The sequence below is a fragment of the Hippoglossus stenolepis genome, chromosome 10 (assembly GCF_022539355.2).
Source record: "Hippoglossus stenolepis isolate QCI-W04-F060 chromosome 10, HSTE1.2, whole genome shotgun sequence".
Taxonomy (NCBI): Eukaryota; Metazoa; Chordata; class Actinopteri; order Pleuronectiformes; family Pleuronectidae; genus Hippoglossus; species Hippoglossus stenolepis.
Window position 1 is genome coordinate 13,341,280 of NC_061492.1, and position 20,248 is coordinate 13,361,527.

Sequence of the window (20,248 nt, forward strand, 5' to 3'; positions counted from 1 at the left end):
CATGCAAAGGAACTGAATGAATGAAAAACTCAAGATACCACATAAATAATAAGAGAACAAAAACAGTCAACATTCAGTGAGTTTTATGCACGCTACCTCATATTTTAGTGTTATTGCAAATGTCTGCAATGAACTGAAACGACACTTTCAGTTATCAGTATATAAACTGCACCCGAGGAAGTTAGTGTAAACCAATACAACAGTACTGAAATCACTTACCGCGTGTTTGTATGACTTCACAATGTTTAGTTATTGTTGACACAGTGTCAGTGAGGAATTGATATTATGGACATATTTGAGGTTGTGGTGTTTGTTGTCTCATGTTGAATTCTATTAAACAGAGTTAAAATATGTGTCACTGAGTGTATGGAAAACAATGTATTGTTGACATGTGTGAAATTGATATTGTGGGGCAGGTTGCTTCCTGCCAACCGATTTTTCTTAATCCAAAAATGAACCAAATATTGTGTTTTAATTATATTCCCACAGAAACCATAATTAGATTGTTAGTTTACTTGAATATTTCAATATTAACTGTGGAATGTCACTTAGCCATGTTCAAAGTGGAATAAAAGACGAAGGGAGACAATAGTGCAGCAGTCGGTCACGGTGGTCATTGGATTTACAAATACATTCAATAACAACATTTTTTGTTGTTTTAGAAAAACAGTTAGAACCCGGGCCGAACCCAGGCCAAGCTCAGGAATACTAGTTTGATCTGGGTAAACATTGGTAGATTTCAAGTCTGTTCGATTCAAAGATGCTAATGAAAACAACAACATCTTATAATAGTACAATATAATAGGCAATAATCGAAACAAATAATGCACATCATAGTTTCCCACAAGCTTCACCAATCTGTGCATCATAGAGCAAAACATAAAACATTGAGCCATAAACATGCACATAACCAGACTCACTTCTAATCCTGCACAAAATGAGGCAATAACATTGTTCAACATTACGATGACGACGAGACTTGTAACCACCAAAGTGACACCAATTAATCTGAGGGAAGCTGGGGCCTCATCTGTTCGGCCAAATGGTGTGAATGCCCGGCCTGTGCGTCATGATAACAACAAATGTTCCCATGCTGAGTGCGTGAATGCAGAGCTTTTATGAAGGACTTAGGTTGAAGTTACATCCATTTTTTATTGTCTCTTATTATCCTTCCATTTTTTCCCCCTGAAAAGTGAAATTTAGAACTGGATCATAAGAAAAGAAAATTATTTTTTAGAGTTGCAGCAGGAGCGGAGTCACCACAGTATTACAACTCAATAATCTTTTTCTGGAAACTAATTTAAAATGTCAATTAAATAATATTCCTGACCTGAAATCGTTGAGGAGCAGAGACATGAGTCGTAATCAGTCATCTTTTCCATCCTCTTCCTTCTGCTGCTGATGTGGATTCATCGCCTGGAGTCTGTCTGCAGCTTCAAGTTAACAAAAATGAGACAAATCTGAAGATACTGCCACTACCAAGCTGCCTAACAAGTGCACTGTGTTTGTGTTAAAACATACATACAGCACTCAACCATTGTTTCCAGTTAATTTTCTTCAGAAGCTTCACTTAAGTCTTGAATTGCATTGAAAACAATGTATGAATGCATGGCACCTGTAAGTACAATATTTTCTTTAATTAATCACATTTCAGGCGGCATTTTTTATGATTTTTTCTTCACTTCACTCAAAAGCTTGGTCTCTCAGTTTGAGAGCAGGACTCATTGATTTTCACATTCTAAAATGCTTTCACTCAACCCTGCGGTCGCACTCAAACAGCACCTGCTTGTGCTTAGGGTGGGATAATTGCATTTGTTTAAGACTACACCTGGCATTCTCCTGGTTTAGGATTTTAAACACAGTTATTCAGAAGAAAAAAGTAAAAAAAGAACAGAGCGCAAATTTGAGATCAGGTGTTTCACATACGCACAGAAACAGCGTGAGCACGAGAAGCGCTGAAGCTGGAGTGCAGGTGGACAGTTTGAGCACAAGCAGAGCAAATCTAAGCACAAGCGGGGGCTATTTGAGTGCAAGTTGGGGTTTCGAGTAAAAAGAATAAGAAAATCTGAAAGTCAAAATCAATAAGTCCTGCTCTCAAACTGAAAGACCACATTCTTGAACAAAGGGGGAAAAACATGTTTTGCAATCTATTTACATATTCATATCTCGATTACGATGAAAATATCGTCAGAACAACAGAAGATGGGTCATTAATTTGTTTGCTCGTCGTTCTGCTGGTTGTATAAAAAGTGACAGACAGAAGGGTCCAAAATCTGATACAAGCATCGCAGCTTCTTTCTTCTGAGGTCATGGTCCAATGAACATCCACAACTACACACTGTTCCACATGACAGCTGTCATTATCAAAAAAAAAAAATCCTTCCTCTAGTTGCTTTTGCACTAAAGCAAAATCTCTCTGTGCTGCTAATTCATCAGAAGGCAAAGCAGGCACTTCCCATTTGTGTTACATTACTTTCTCAAAGATGGTCAGACAGAACAGCAGCAGTGCTCAGTGCAGCCTGAGGGGATTTTATTAGAACAACCAAGCCGGTGACTGAGTTAAACGCACAGTGTTCGGCCATTATTTTGTTTTGCATTGTACATTTTCCATTTGCGGAGATAACGACATCTCACCACCCCCGAAAAGCACTGTAGAGTGGGCTGTGGAGATGAAATCACTGCATCACACCGGTATAATTGCAAGCGCCACTCCAACATTAAACCACTCAAAATGTATAATGTAATTTGCTGTTTTTCTTTGAGATCCATTTTACAAAAAAGGTGCCATTAGAGCACTGTGCTTCAGAGACGGCCGAGTTTTCACAATGTACAAGTGTAGAGGCTAAAAATTAAAGTAAATGCCCCCAGTAGAAAAAAATAAACGAGATCCCAATTTTGACAATTTTCAAAAAGGGAAATGTGTGATTATCCAAATTATGCAAAAGGAGATTTATTTTTGGATAAAGATGAAAAGCAAAGTCAAAACCATCATGTAACGCTTGTTGAATTCTGTGCAAATAAAATGCACCGCTCACAATTACAGCCGATTGCATCACTGTAAGACCCCCCCTTAGAGATTTGTTTGATTCCTTGACTTGATCTTTAGATGACTACATTAAACATGACAAACTATTATTAGGATAGAGAAAATGGATGATGGAAATGGATGGACAGCAGATGGACAGTAAGAAACATACGAAGGTCTAAGTGAAAGAAAGAGCGAAAAGATGTATGCACTCACTTTTCCTTTAGAAAGCCTAGAGGGCACGTCCCATCAGCCACTGGGGGACTTCGCTCATAGCTGATGTTTTTTCACAGTAGATCCAGGGGAATTGAGGAGAATAATCTACACAGAGTCAGTGACACCGTCTTATTCAGCAGGGAAGTCAGAGTACAGCAGTGATCAGCATCCCCGGTTATTTAGAGCATCACTCAGGTCCAAATCAAACAGCTGAGGTTGACATGCTTGAAGGGACCACTTCACTGTGGCTCCTATGCCTCGACTGCATCTACCTCTCTATCTGGGTGGAATCACTACTGCTTGTGTACAGAAATCAAATCTTACCTACAACGTTATAGCACATTTAAAATGAAATTTAAAATGTAAAACATATTAGCCAGCAAGGTTTGACACAACTGAGCTGATACTTTACTTTAATGCATAGAAATAAAAGCATTGCTTGTAATGCATACCTGGTTTTGGTTTATTACCTGTGACCTAATGAGACTTTACATGTCAATCAATGATCTTCTCTAGTTAAGTACTATAGTAAGTTATTGGTCTGTTGGTGCAAATTCAATCAATGCTAATTTTGTAATAAAGAGGAAAAATAAGGATGGTACTTAATTTAAAGATAGTGTGTAATAATTATTCATTCAAATGTCTTAAAATGACCAATGTTATATGTTTTGTTGACTTGTGTACTTTCAATGTTTCCAACAACAAACCCAGAGGTGACACAATGTTTCATTTTGTTCGGCTTTTAATTGTGTCACATCCTCTTTAATTGTGGCTTTGCCCGTCTCTGCTGTAACTTCTGGGGCAAACAACATATGACAAAGGAAAATTTAGCCAGTTAGCCCGTCGGCTGTTTTTTCCTTCCACTGTTTGTATTGGTCACTCGCGACGGATCATTATTATTCTTAGTAATGTAATCTAACGTAAATAAAACTTTGATACATCACCTCATTCGTGTACATGATTTGCGATGAGGTGTTGATGTGGTGAGAACAACAACTCCCACGATGCCACGCTGCTTCACGACATCATTAAACTAAGTCTTCTGTGATTGTTTTGATTGAGAGACCCCGAGTGACCAAAGTTACATACTGTAAATGTAACCATGCCCAGAAACGTATTCACTTTCTACAAAGTTGACGGAACTTTGTTTGATTTATTCGTAGTAGAGTTAAATGAAACTGTATTTTCTAGTGTGTTGAGCTGCACACTGCCTTCTTTTCAGGGCTGAGGCATCACCTCAAGTAAAGGTCATGGGCGACCATGATGGATGGGCACTGCTGTGAATTTAATCTAAAATAAAGAGCAATAAACACTGGGTTCATGCTAGTAGCACAGGGGGATGATGAAGGATCCATTAGTTAAGCAAAGGTCAAAGGCTCCTCCCCTGACTGTTGCTGTCACCATGGCATCACAAACGGTGACATGGGGACGGACGAGGGGCCAAAGAGGGTCACGGGGTGACGTCGGCTCCCCTCTGTCAGAGCTGTCCTGGTTCATCAGCCATGTCGGAGAGGTTCAGGCGCATACCTGCTGAGCGACAATAAGGGGACGACCTCAAGGAATCTCCCGGATTGTTGTGAATGTCAGACACTGTTGTTAAGATTCAGAAATTGAGACACATTTGAAATGTCACCTCTTTAGGGACGAAGGGGGTGTAACCTGTTAGCACTGCATTTAAAGAAGAGCACTAATCGATGCCTCTGCTTCAAAATAACTACGTTGTCAGAGGCAGTAAGTGCTCCTTTTTTTTGTTTATTGTACACAAGCTATGATTAACTTCCATTAATCAATGCCAAAAGCTTAAGATATACAGCGCCCATAGTTCACAATCCATGTCAAAGCAAACATTTTGAAAACACTAACGCAGAATGAGCAGGACAAGTCTAATTTGCTGCCTTCAAATGCTCCTCACTAATGGCGTTTAATAGGTTCCGTGGGCCAAAATTGTGACAGCATGATGTATTTGGCCGACGAGCCGAGCTAATGACCGCCATCAAATCTGATTTGAGTTTTCAGCCGCAGTTATCTCACTGGAGCCCAATTTATTTAGTGTCACCTTTTAACTACAGTGTTTGGCATAGACTCATGGCCAATGACAACACGCGTGAAGGGCTACCTCCCATTAGCGCTGCTGATTGGCCGGTGATGGAGACATCTCAGGTTTGTTTGAAGCAAGAGAGTCTGGACACACTGTGGAGGACGAGATGGAAATGTGGGGTTTGGTCGATTGTGGAAAGTTTGGATGAGACTGAGGAGCCCAGGGATGAAGATATTAAATGGTTTGTGGGGAATTTTGAGGTATTTTTTTCAGCATATTCAATATAAGTCAGTGATTATACTGGTTATTTAGTATTTGAGTGCCAAAAAATCCTGCTTGGCATATTTCAAATATCTAATACAAACTGTTGGCGGCATTTCATAGTAGACATAAAAACAAAAACAAAAAAATATAAATAACTCACCGTGGTAACTAAAACACACGGCTCACCATCTCTCTGACTGTTTGGCATTCACACTTGTCTTCCAACAATTTCCACTGACACAGACACATACTCGATTTCACGAGATGTGACCAAACACAACCTCTTCTCTTTGTCAACAAAGAGACAAACAAACACAATTTTTTTTTACTGTTGCGACACATTCCTGAGCCGCCACATTCATTCCTTTAGCTCCTTTTTTCCTCATTTGACTTTCACTTATCAGATCGTTTATTTTAAAGCAGACCCTTTCTTCTTTTTTCTTTTTTCCCTCTCTCCAGCACTCACACACACTCACAATCCTTTATCAGCTTACCATTCATTTACATGTATAATTATTACAGGCGCTTCAGGAGCCGTTTGCTAAAAAGCTTTATGCAAAACGTAATTAACGGTAATTAAAACGCAGGCCGACTTGAATGGGAGCCACGGTAGCAGTGCATCATTTACAAAACCAAATTGAATCTAATGATTTTACTGTGTGAAATCAGCAGGGGGGGGTCTGAGAATGTCCTGTCTGACATTAAGACCAAAGAACACAGCGGTGGAGTCACGTTGCTTCACATTTGGACACGAGCCAACTGTTGATGCTAATCTAAGATCTATATACGCTCTGTAGAACCAAATGCCCTGGAGTCCTTCTGCAGTTTTTTCCCTGTTGAATACGACCTTAAACTTTAAATTGATTAGGTTAATAAATTATCCGCAAGCATGACTGTGTCATCCACATTCTGTCTAATCCACGTGTTCACTGTCTTCACAATAAGAGTCCTTCAAGACGACTGAGAGAAAACAGATGATAACATCATCTTTAATTATTCCTGTAGCTCCTCCGTTTCTTAATAGAAATGAAATATTGATGGGGAATCTCTAATATAGTCAAAAAGATTCAAGGCTCACTGACATTTTTTTTTTTTTATCTGCACACTTCAGCTGAGTTTCATGCTGTTTCTGACACAGCTGCAGACGAACTGTTAAGAAGTGCACAGACATGAAGGGAGTCAGTGGAGCGCAAACACAGCTCATTGTGTTAATAGAACAATCCTGGATCTCTCACTGGATCTCCTCCAACACAAATACCACATTATTGTCAAATCAGAGTCGTGTGGGAAATATAATACGTGAACAAAACAATGCAGTTGACTTGCCTTGACATTCTTCCAAACGCTGCCGCTAAAGGAAATGTGTTACATATCTTCTGCTGTTCAACGAAAATAAAAAACATACTTACACAATGGCTGTGGGGAAAGCAGCTACGATAGTTTGCCCCTCACAATGAGCCTCGCTGTACTTTCTCCCATAAGGCATCAAAGAAATGGAGCCAGTTAAAAAGCTAATAAACTTCAAAAGGAATTCTTTATGTAAACACTGTGGGCCCCCCCCCGTCGAGCTCATTGAAGAGGACATGCTTTTAAATTAGTTACAGATTTGCTGTAGATGAATTCCCTCCAAGGCAACACACACACACACACACACACACACACACACACACACACACACACACACACACACACACACACACACACACACACACACACACACACACACACACACACACACACACACACACACACACAGGTTTTGTTGCTCTTTAGTGTTATAGACTTACACAGACAAGATCACATGTACAATTAATGTAGCCACACAGTAGAAGAAATATGGATAACACCATGGACTTGGACTTTTGACTGAAATCATCCAACCACAGCCTTCATCGTGATTTGGTCCTCATCTTGTGGTCGTGTGTACATGTGACAAGACGCATGTTTTAGCCCAAAGCTGTCGGCCAGTGTACGTTGAGCCAAAGACAGTCGCTGAATGAGAATCTTAAACTATGCTAATCTTTTTTTAAACCCTGCTGTGTCAGTGTGGTAAAAATCACGTTTGGATAATATTAATAATTCATTCAGTTTATGGCTGCATTTCATGGCGTTAATAGAGTCCAATGTGGAGTCCAAATTACCACTGGAGGGAAATGTCACATCTTTGTTCGGCTTCCTCCCTGGAAAAAACGATGCATTACTGAGATAGTTTGACATTTTGGGAGATTATTTGATGAGATTTATACAGTTCTCGTGTTTGTAGGGTAAATCGAGCAGTTCCTTAGCAATTAGCTTAGAATAAAGACTGGAAAAATGTGGGGGGAGCTCTTAACAGTGGTGACAAAATCCATATCTTCTTTCAGTATTATCATCTACAAGCTGTCTGACACTTTATAGACTATTTGCCAGACTATTTATTGGGGGTACTTCAAAGTCTAGTAGTACAACGTATACAAAAGCATGCACATCTAATCTTGATAAACACCAGATGCTGGACGGAAGTGATGACAATAAGAAGATGTCCAAACCATAAACCTAGGTATGTTTCCTCCCATTTAGGTAACGTTTCAGACACAGGCCCCTCTCCATACCTCTCTTGGAATATATCATAGATTATATATAAAGACGGACAATATGACAGTTCCCCAAAAGTGAAGCCAAAACGTATCAATCGCCACCTGCTGGCTGTATGCTCTATAGGTCATAAACTTTGCCTGCCCCATGTAGGTGGATGGGACGTGAACTAAAATAAAAAGTCAAAGTACATTGTACATAAAATTTCCTCAAAGATGGTTTCTATCATTTTAGGTAGTTCTTATGACACTGACTTACATTGAAGAGCTCATATTTCTAGTAAGTTTGGTTTTATTTTGTTATTTGATGGAATAAAAACTGGTCATCAATGACAGCTGAGACCTATTCTGATTGGTCTGATCTAAGGTATTTTGGATTAATTTCTGGATAGCGGGAGGAAGTGGAGACTCTTTACATGAAGTCAATGGGCTTTACCTTTGGACAGAGCCATGCTAGCCATTGTGATTCCCCCTGCATTTCTTTATGTTAAGCAAAGCCACATTTTCATTACATAAATTTTAGAAGTCTGAACCTTCTCATTTAACTCTTGGCAAGGGTGTGTATATGTGTATCAAACTCATCCTTGAACCAATGTGACCATTTCTCTAACAATGGCCCTTTCTAAAGGATGATAAAAAGCATTCATCCCACATTTTGGCAGGAGGACCAGTTGATAATATTTGTCTCTCTTTAGTCTCTGCGCTCTTCCTTTTCTTCGCCGTGTCCTGAATTGAACTTGGCTGCAGGCGTGCGGAGGAGAATGGCACCCCTCACACATTTCAGACGTCTCCCATTCTTTTCAGCCCCTTTTTCATTGCTCATCTGTCGGTCAGCTGGGTATAGACATCAGCCCTCTCCCTCTCTATATAGACTCTATGCCCAGACGTCTTAGGGCCATATAACTGTCAGCCAGGATTTACTCAAGATGGGAGAAGAGAAAAGCCACGAAATAAGCTCCTCTTGCACATGTTAGTGGACAAAGAGAGAAGAAAGGGAGCGAGATGGAGGCACGAGTGTGAAAAAAAAAAAAAAATGCTTGAGAGTAAATAATGTGTATAATGCCATGTGGCAAGAGCCTTTTGATGGCTGGGCTCGCTGCAGGAGATGATGATTACATAATGAAATGCAGCTACAAGGAAAAGAAAAGAAAATGAAAAGAGAAGATGACTTGTTATTGATCTTGTCATTCGCTCACATATCTGTGTCCCTTTGCAATACTTAAAGCAAGACTGTATGGAGACAGAGCCGCACCAAGAATTCGATTTTCAAACTACTACATTTATTTATGTCTCTTTAAAAGTTAAAATTTCATTTAAAATCAGAACAAGAAAAGTAAATGAGCATAATTAAATGATAAAACTACAAGCTGATCCGTGAGTGCACAAGATCTCAAGTATAATATGTATTATATATGTGTTTGTTGCATGGTATCAAGAAAAATGCGTCAGAGTAAATATTGTGAGGGAACTCCCTCTTCATGGAGATGATGAATATATTCCGATACAGACAAGACGGGGCTTTGTGGGACGGGGCGCCATGTAGGTTCTGATGCGTTGTCACCCATTTCCTGCAGGAAATGCTCAAGGATCGCACACTCTGTCGATTTATTCATAAACCTCCCCCTCGCCAACACACACCAGCAGTGGAACAAGGTGTGATGGACTGAACGAGGCCATGGATGTGGATATTGATGGCTCTATTAGGATACTACTACTCATAAGGCATCATCTGCTCACTTGTGTGTGTAATACTGACAGCAAGAATAATAATGGCTGTCACATCAGCGAAGGAGCCGGTTGTGCCCCTCACAGCCCAGAATGTATTGCGCCTGTTTACCTTGCATATTTTCTTAAAAGTGTTGGGTCAGCACAGTTTCAGCAGATACGCGTCAAAGCTAAACCTGCTCAGAAGGTGGTGATATCCAACGTGCCTCGGACATGACGGATGCTAATGATTCCACATTTGCACAAATTATCTCGGATTGTGTGAAAAATAACGTGATATGACTGGATGACAGGGAGGATCGGGGGTTAAATCAGGGTTAATGTAGTCAAATAACTCACATGACACATGATCCTGAGAAAATATATTTTTAAAAATACAAATAGCTACTTCCACAATTATTTTACCAAGTACATACAGTATGTGTAAAATATAATAAAATATGAAACCTACCATTTAGACTATGCACAGTAAAGTGCTACACAGAACAAATGAAGGCGTGTCAGGGCACTTTGGGTCTGTATGCGTCGGTTAAATTTCATAGATGTTTGACAGGAGGTAGGTTTCAATTTAAAATACCTGCGTCAGAATATGTTTTTATCACAAAGTCTTTATCCTCCATTAAATTTGGATTTGCATCATTTTGCTCTGTAGGTGGTCTCCCCCCCCCCCACACTCTCCACTGAACCTACAGTTATTAAACTGTAAAAAATACCACCTAGCTCTACAGACAGACACACCTTTAGGCTCCTGATGTTTTATGTGTTACAGTGCATTGTCAGCTCATCGCAGAGAGGTGGGAAGAGGCAGATTTAAGAGGATCAATCACTGAGACAGTACGCTCTTACACGAGAGGAATTATGAAAGTCTGTAATTGTTATTCATGAAACACACCATCGGACAAAGTAGGAATTTCCTACCTGCAGCAGGTTCACCAAGAGGTGGAGCAGGAGAACGTGCGCCGCTGTATTGACAGCTCAGGGGAACACGATTCCCTTCAATGAATATCATTTGGCATATCCCCGTCCCACGCCTTCAATAATTTACAGTATTGATTTGAAACAAAGTCGTACACTGTGAAGTGGATAGAGGAGTACAGTGCTTTCATTTAATGCTTTAGTGATCTGCGGCCTCTGATTTGGTACACAACAAGCAACAACAATGAAACATACGTCTGAATTTGGCCTGTAGGGAGCGGCGACACGGGCATCTGTCAACGTGATCTACAGACGAGAAGAGGCGAGGTGATATCCTGCTCTGATACTTCACATGTGACACGTCCTGATCCCACCTAGCAGCATGATGAAATGCATTATGGGCCAAATAAAACTCAATATAAAAAGAAATCACTTAATCCACTTTCTTTTTAAGGAAAGAAATCCTCGGCGTTATTAATGGTATTGCCCCTCTTCTTTGACATTTCCAATCAATTACAGATTGTATCCAGGTGATTTAATTCGATTTCATGTTGCAGTGGAGCGATTTTGGGATGCACGGCATTAATCAAAGAATTATGCGGAGTGAAACACAGGGGAGGCTTGTTGTCACTATTACAGCCAAATCAATCAGACTGTGCTGAACCCCCCTCTGAACACACAGGGCCATTTCTATCCTCCTGGTACGTAGGACTCTCCTTGATGCAAATGCAACAAACTGCTTTTCTGCTGTTTTGACACTGTCGTTTGAGATATATTAAAAAACAACTGATATGTAATAAAATGCTTTATTTTATTTCAAACTGCACCAGACATGTTCAGGGGTGAAATGAATGCATGGGGTCTTATGTGACATTATTCTACGCCTGACATTTATGCTTTCTTATTGTGAACACCTCATTCCTAACCGAGAGGTAGAGAGGACGTCTTGTATCGTGCGTTTCATGAGTTAGAGACTGAGCTGCTTCCTCTGTCCCCCCCCAGGCATTTCAGAATAAAAAAAAGCTTATAGCATTTTTTTCTGATTATTATTGGGAATATCAAACATGTTACGTCCTCTTCCACCAGCCCACTAGTGAATTAAAATCATCGCTCTCATCTCAATGGCTCTCATTCTTCTTTTTCCAGAGAGATTGATGCTGCTGCTCGCCAGGTGAAAATCATATTCTACCACCCACTTGGTATTTACTGTAAGCGTTTGTAGGTTTTTTTTAAATGCGTGTGTGTGTGTGTGGTTCTTTATGCAGGAGGCAGGGGTCTGTTTAGTAAAAATATTAAACAGTTATTTCCCAGGTTGGACCGCCATGTGTTCAAAGTTACAATGCGCTGGTAATAAAATCTGAGTGCGCTCATAATTCATACGTCTGCTTTTCCGAGATGCTTATCTAACCGCAGAGCAATTAGCACGGGGCTCCCAGACTTTTTCGCTGTACGGCTTTATCTGATCCCGACGCTAATATAACCCAGCAAATTTAAATAAAGCCAAACAAAAAGGTCACCGATGGGCAATTGGGCTCAGATACTGCACATGATTATCTACTATAAAGGCCATTACTGGACAACTGTGCAGGAGGATCACATCAGTGGAAACGAGACCATTTCTGTGCCGTCTGAAGCCGCTTCGTGGGGATTCATGTGGAAAGCCTCCTCTTTCTTCTGGTCGGCTGGAAATCCAACTGCAATCCCCCTGAGATCTGACTCAATTCACACCTCTGGATGACACACTTCATCCGGACGGGGATGAGGTATATAAACCATCCAATCCAAGCGCTGTCTGTCCTGGACACTTCATGGAATGCACCACTCGGTTCATGAGGGAAAACGGTGGTGACAAGACACACTCTCCGTCACAAAATGTTCTCTGAATAAGTGGGGTATTGATAGCGATATTATCCTGCCAGACAGTCGGCTAATAACCCGAAGTGATCCTTTTTTAATTTGACTGAGTCGTATGGAGACCCTCTTATCAATGGTGTCATATGTTCTGTGTGATGCGGCTCCAACAACAGGCTCCCAGCAGGGAGCGGCGGATTAGAAAAAGGATTCCTCTGACATCTCTGGTAAGCGCACTAAACAGCCAGCTGTCTCCACTGGCAGCGGCTGCGGCCCATTCAGAACCGGAGCAGGCAGAGGAGCAGGCAGGCCGCCGAACCAGCTGCACAGTAATTAGCCTATTAAAATGGAGATCTAGGTACAAGTAGAGGAGCTATATGAAAATCAACCATGTTCATATCTTAAGCCGTTGGCAATGTCAGAGTGGATTTTGCGAGGCGGGTCTTTCTTCTTTCCGTCTGGAGACTGCCGTCGCATTGTCCGAGCAGATCATTGTTCAGCCAGAAGTAGTTTCACCCAGCCAGAGCTTTCCAGGGCAGACTCGGGTGAAGCAGTTTGTCACAGATTCAAATGTGGCTGGTGAATAAAAACAATCTCACCAGAGGTTGCAGACGTCAGCTTTGGAAAAGGCGTTTGAGGAAAGTAGTTTCTGTAACTTACAATATATCCATTAATCTAGTTTAAAATTTGTCAGAAACTCTTTCATTTAGCTTTAGTCTTTGTCCTGTTAAACAACCTCGTTAGTTGTTATTAAGACAAATTCATCCGGTTTATTATTAAGTTTTAGATGATTTAAAGTCTTTTACTCTTATCTTAGTCAAGAAAATCTTAACTATATTAGATTAAGTCAAATGTTTACATGGACAGCAATATTCGGACCATTGACCTTATTCAGAGTAAGCCATTATTTATATTGTAATGTTGCAGATAGAATATTCCATTCATATTCCGTTTACATGTTACAGAACAGAGTCGGACTATGACTCACATTAACGTCATCACACTGGAATCCTGGAATACTGCTGTATGTCAATTTCACAATATGCTTGGAAAACTGCAACAGGGCGTTATATTGTGATTAAGACGTATACATGTCTTCATAATGCAACTAAGGTCAGAATACTCAACATTTCCTTATTTGCTCAAATCTGAGTGTGATGTTATTATGGTTAAGGTATTCAGAAAATGCTGTTTACCTGGCAGTGTTTTATTCACACTATTGCCTTAACCAGGTTATTATCAGAATATTGGCGTCCATGTTAACGGGTATAATGGAAACTCTTGACAACTGTTGAAGCGTTCGATGACGTTGGTGCCACCATCTGATCTTCTGGTCTTAGTAATAAGAAAAGAAAATCAAGAGGAAAATAATGAAGAGTTACCAGAAAAATATCCCAATACTCAATGCAACCCTGTCAAGCTGCTTGCTTCATGGACCTATGGTCAGAAACAGCAAGATATTCAATTTACAATGATACAGAAACAAAGATAAACAGCTCAATAATTGACAAACAATTAGTCAACAATAAAGCCTGTAAATCCATTAATCGATAAATGGTTTGAGTTCTAGTTTCTCTATAAACCATCTAAACCAGTTCTACATTGAAATTGTAGAAGAAAAAAAGAAAGATCAACTAGCAGCATGACATCATTAACTGCTGCAGGAGAGACCATCCCTCTCCTTGAAGAATGGCCGCCCGCTTGTACATCAGTTACAGACGACACATCAGTCTCTGGTATAACAATGTTGAATCACTGCCTGGATCAACTGCCTGGATCGACAAAATTAAGCTCCTAAATTTCCCTAACAGAGTCTGATGAGTGATGAATCTCTCCGGCTGCCGGGCACGCTCATCCCTCACCAAAGACATGTTGATTGTCTTTAGACGTATTTTTTTTCCCCACATTTGACACTCAAATCTGTGCATGTAGACGCAGAATGACACCATTGGAAATTATAAAAAACTGAAATGTCCGGCACAAAGTGAAAGACAACACAAATGGTTAGAGATGTTCTGACAGCATTTTTCCTAAAACTGATTCTGATACCTGGACTTTCTATGTCAAGCGATATACCAATCCAATACCAGTGCATTTAAAAAAATAACATATAATGTATGTTAACGTCTGTATCGACTAACCTTGTGTGGGCGTGATTATCACTATCATTTCAGACCTGTTGCTGGTGTTATAATTGGCAGCACTAGTGCCACCTCATGAAACTGAGGTCTTGCACACGGTGCATGTTGCTGTTTTACTTGTTTGACTTTCCAGCGTGATATATCGTGATATTGCTGACATGTTTTCATTTAGGTCTTCTCTTCCATGTTGTTTGTACACGTTTTTTTCTGTTTTTCACATTTTGCTGTTTATATATCGACTAAGTGCTCTGTTTGACCTGGGTTTTGAAAAGTGCTATTAAATGTATTATTTGAGCTAGCTCTGACTATCGCTTCACTACTGGAAATCACTTCTTCTTTGCCTCTCTGCTTTGCCAGTGGCAGTTTGGAGCTAGGAAGAAGAAGAAGAAGAAATGATTTGGATCAGTACATAGATTTGCATCCTCTCCACTGCCTGCAGTATTGGAGTCATGTCCGATGATGGTATCTGAATCAGTACTGTGTGTGTGTCTTAGAGTGATCAAAGGGAGTGCGTCTGAAGTGGTGTCCGCAGGATACGAGTAAATGGAATCGCTTTATTCTGCATCTGTTCACATTCGAGCAAACTCAGCCAGGTAGCTCTTCTTAATGAAGAGCCCATTAGGCTGAATTGGAAAGCACAAATGAGCACAGCAGATTATTAAGTATTGACTTACACAGACATGCATACTAACAAGTGCAGAGGAAATGGACGCGGCTCTCTGATTGGACCGGGAAAGACTAGAAAACAGTTCCATCAGAAACGATCAGACTTTTCTACAACGGCAGGGCAGAGCTCGATTGCAGATAGTTTTTAATGAGCATCCCACAAACCCGCCGTGATGACTAGAGACAAAATTGTTGAAGTTGATTTTCTTCGGCCTTAATCTCCCCGTGCTCCGGTTGGCAGTGTGGAGCTGAGAGCAGAGCGCTAATGATGAGCATTTAACACATGAACCTGCACAGACCTGCACAGATTCTTTGACTTCACAACGCTGGATGAAAAAGTTTCATTCTCAATCACCTCAATCAATACTCCCATTAAGCCCGAAATCAATTCGCCATTAACAAGCTGTTTCTCAGCAAAATCGCCCTCCGAAGATCGACTCCGACTGGTTACGAAGAGAAAAATGTGAAGCCATAGGGTCTGTTTTTTGTTTGTTTTTTTTATACGAAGAAAAGCGCTGCACGTGTTTTAAAATCAGCACTGTGGCCAGACTGTTCGATTTGATTCATAGAGGTCATCACATCAATTTTCTGTCTCACACAAACATATCAATCTCCACATGAATATTTAATGGCTCACAGCAGACAGTATAGACATCTTGTTATTGCCTCTGTAACAGATGCACTAAAGTAGAATGGACAAAGACTTTTTTTTCCAGTGCAGTAAATTAAAGAAATACACAACATCTACTATATGAAGTCCTTACACTGACAAGTTCAATTCACCGCTGCTTTACTCTGCTACAGCTTTATGCTAATAGTCCGTACATATTAATGAGGAGGTCAAAAGGGGGGAGGGTTGTGCAATTTTTCTATGCTTGAATAAATAATATCACTGAAAATGTACTTTTAATCGAATGTCTATTACTTGACAGGGTTTTTTTTTGCTTTTACTTTGTTTCTTTTATCCTTTTCTTTTGAAATTACTTTTCAATTATGTTGCCTTGCTTATCCGCTGCCTTTGATTTTGTTCTGTATCATTTGCAAGTGCAACGGTTGCATTTCTGCATGAGACAGTGTGTGTAAATTGGAGCTGCATATTAAATGTCCCATTAAATATGTATTTTTTTAATGCATTTTGTTTATTTATTTGATGACAGTGCTCGTTACAAAGACAAAATACTGTAAATGAGCCAGAGTGAGCTGTATTTCATCTGTTGCCCCTATAGCCAGTTCTTACAAGGCAACCTAAAGTAAAATAATCAATCTTATATAATTACAAATATCTATGGATAATTCATGCAATATACACACCATCCAAACTTACTGCACAACCAGCCCAAGATTTAAACACTACAGCGGATAAAAACAAGCAGATAATCCAGGATTTATACTGCACCTGATATAAAGATAAGAAGTTGACTAAGCAAGTGAAACCAATGTAACAAAAGGTTTTTATGCACATTTCAAATCGAAGCATTAAGAAAAAAGCCAAATGTAAAAAAAAGTATGAACAGACTCATTACGTACATGAAGCATGTAATCGAATGGAGAGATGGAAAAATAGCAGCAGACAAAAACAGATTTGTTTGTGTGAGGCAAAGACTAATGTTCCTCAAATTAACACACAAAAGAAACAAATGCCAAATTTTCATAATGCGAAAAATTAGGTTTTTAAAAAAGTGCTCTTTTAATTAGTCATCTCGTCGCGCTCTCTTATTCTGTATTGGTTGGTTTATTGGCACCCAAACTGAAGATCAACAACACCCGCTGTTTCTCACCAAACTCCTAATAGTCATATAACAGTATTGGATGGAAATTATCATTTTTTTTTCCTAACAGATTCTCAAATGTGTTCAAATATTGTGCTACATTATGGCAGAAAGCCAGTTATTGTTATTTTACTTTGACATGTTGTGTGGAGGGTTTTCCAGTATTTGTCCTAGCCAAGCGGAGGGTTTAAAGAAATCATCAATAACATGGGGAGAGTGATGCTTTATTTTTTTTTTTTAACAAGGTGAAACTTATGGTTCAGCCTCCGTCTACAGCCTGAACAGTAACAGTGGTGTCAAACCATCACACGCAACACATGACATCTGAATAGGCACACCGCCATACACTGCGCCTCTAATCTCCATACTGAGGAGGAGCACACAAATTGAAGAGAGACAGTTTTATCCATGGATGCACTCTTCCACTGTCTGGGCTCCAGAGTGTGGGTGCAGAGATAAACGCGGTGGAGGCGGGGGGGATTAAAATGTCCCAAACATTCAGACTGTTTAATTGAAACCTCCCTCGGGAGGCCACAGAGGGGACCGAGGGGGCGGGAGGGCTGTCTGGGGAGCGACCGCTGGAGACCCCTCGTAGGTGAATCCATTTCCTCATCGCCTCTCAATAGAAGATGATGAATAGTGTGACATCGGTATTCCGCAGGGGACAGGTGTGTCCGCTGGAAAACGGAGTGCTCTGTGGCCTTAATGTCAGAGATGGGGCACGGGGGGGGGGCGTTGCTGATCATTTCTTGTTAAACAATTAATCAAAACATTAAAAACAGGCAGTTGGAGCATCCTTCCTTTATAAAATGTGCCACACGTTCCAATTCTATACAAACTCTATATACATTACTTCACTGCATTACATAACTATATCGATATGCTACATATTACCTTTAAGATATATTAATTTCAGTAATCAACAATTTTTTTAACCAACAGAAAAGAAAACTTTTGCTGTCAGATGCCAACTTGTATCTTTACAGTGGTAAAACCATTTCATTTATCAAAAAGAATGCACAATATTTTTTTTGAAAAAATTCAATAAACTAGTGCTGTTTTTGTTTTCTCACCTGCTGTCAGCTGAGACTTGCTTCAGCCCCCCTGCGACCATCAAAAGGAGAAGCTGTATAGCTATTGGACGGATTGATGTGTTTTTGAGGTGTTAGTGGAGCTTTTGCAACATCGTCCACAATATCCTCCATTTTCTCGGAGCACCGCCTTGTGGGAGAATATAAGCTGCACATTCACACATTTGATGATTTCTTTGTTTTGTTTTCTAAAATATTTTATCCTCAAAACCTGCCTCTGTCATACTGCCTTGGAAACAGACCTATGATACATGTACTGTGCAGGAAGGGAAAGGAATCCAGCTGCATTATGGGAAGTTTAGGATCCATGGTCTCTGGAGCTTTACAAAACCCAATGTCCACATTAATTTGGACCATTATCTTGTCATTATGTCTTGAATCATCTGTTGGTTTTGTATTTGACAAGAACAAACGACCCCTCATGGTGAGTGGATGATCTGTTGATCTGACTTCATGCACATTTATCAACACACAATCAATTACTAGAATTAGGTTCTTGATGTTACTGTCCAGTGCAGGGGTTGGACAAAATAATGGAAACATTACATAAGCATGTAATAAATTCTACTGAGGATAATGAACAGTTTTTGGTTGTCTGTATCTGAGTGTTGATTCAACACTGTTGTCATTTTTTAGGCCTTAAATTGTTTTTAATTTCTAATTTTGTATTCTTAGTTTAGCTTTATCTCAGCCTTAAACGTTCATATCAGTTAAAAAAACAAATACATGACATTTATCCATTGTTGGATTGGATTGCTTATACAGTGTTTCAGAACTTAGATATTTTTTAAATAATTTTGCTCATAATTTACAAGGGATAAAAGAATGATAAAGTTTTAAATCCTACCACTGAGACCACTTTAGTATCTGATTTTCTGTGCTTACCCATCCCTCCCATAACAGGGCACTGAACTATGTGAGTGACGCTGCTGAGCGATGGCCTTTGTCAAATCAATGAGATGTGAACAACTGCTGTGATAATGTTGTTAGCAGCATCATTTTCTCCTGTTCTTGGTTGAGCTGGTGATTGATAGAGGTGGGGGCCAGTTGGTCCAAGGTCAGGAACCGAGTGCGAAAACAACTTGCTGTGGAATATGTGTCCTTGAAAGAACAAGCAAAATGGCAAAAGAAGACCATAGAGCAGTTAAAAGGAGACATCAGTCGCGGACAATCTCCCGCTCTGTTCTTCACATGTGAAAGGCAAACTCGAGACCCGACATTCGCCCGAGTTCATGTCTGAAAATGGCTTATGAAAGACGCGAGTGGGTCCATGACAACAGATACTGGCTGTGACTCATTCCTGTGAGGCCATCTTTCACATCCACGCTGTTAAATGCATTCAACATTAACCTGTGAAAAGCCAGGAGGGGGAATACAGAAAAGCCTTGAATTAGCTTCACAGATCCGAGTTCATTAAATGCTGTGAAAATGCAAGCTCTGAATCACAGAAGATATATCGTCCATCAGAAGGAGCCTTTTTGTGACGCGTCAGTTAGTATCACTTCTCTTTCATGGCTCCCTGACATGGTCCTAACGACTATACAGGTGTCAGAGGCTGCAGGAGGTGCTGGAGTCGAACTGAATAAATTTGCCTTCACACAAATCCCCGCAGTGCATATTAAGAGAATCTCTGTGAGAGATGTGGAAGTCTGGAAATTACTTTTTAAACACAAGTTTCAAATGAGTTAAGCTAAAAAAATTTTTAAAAAAGAGAATAGCCATTGAATTTATTTGTAATGGCATAGCAGTTGTTATTGTTACTGGGTGGTGTGATTATGTCGGTGCTAAACTTTCATCAGTCTGACTTCGCAGCAAACTCACCAGTGTCTGCTGTTGTTTGGATTCCAACTTTGCCCGAACTGAGAATATTAATTAGCTAAGAAAATAGAATTTTCTGTTAAACAGATTAGCGATGCTTACTTGATTCCCAATTAGCTGCTTAAATAAAGCTGTATGCCCTCGTCTGCGCGGAGC

The 20,248-nt window shown here is 40.1% G+C and overlaps 1 long non-coding RNA gene across 1 annotated transcript in view; it reads right to left on the minus strand.

Moving 5' to 3' along the window:
* Positions 1-68: 68 nt before the first annotated feature.
* Positions 69-20,248, minus strand: part of LOC118116755 — a 65,214-nt gene continuing 45,034 nt past the window's right edge. The window contains exons 4-5 of the long non-coding RNA XR_004697690.2: positions 1,331-1,433; positions 69-1,205 (exon numbers count right to left, since the gene is read on the minus strand). This is a non-coding gene — a long non-coding RNA (uncharacterized LOC118116755). The remainder of the gene's footprint in view (positions 1,206-1,330; positions 1,434-20,248) is intronic.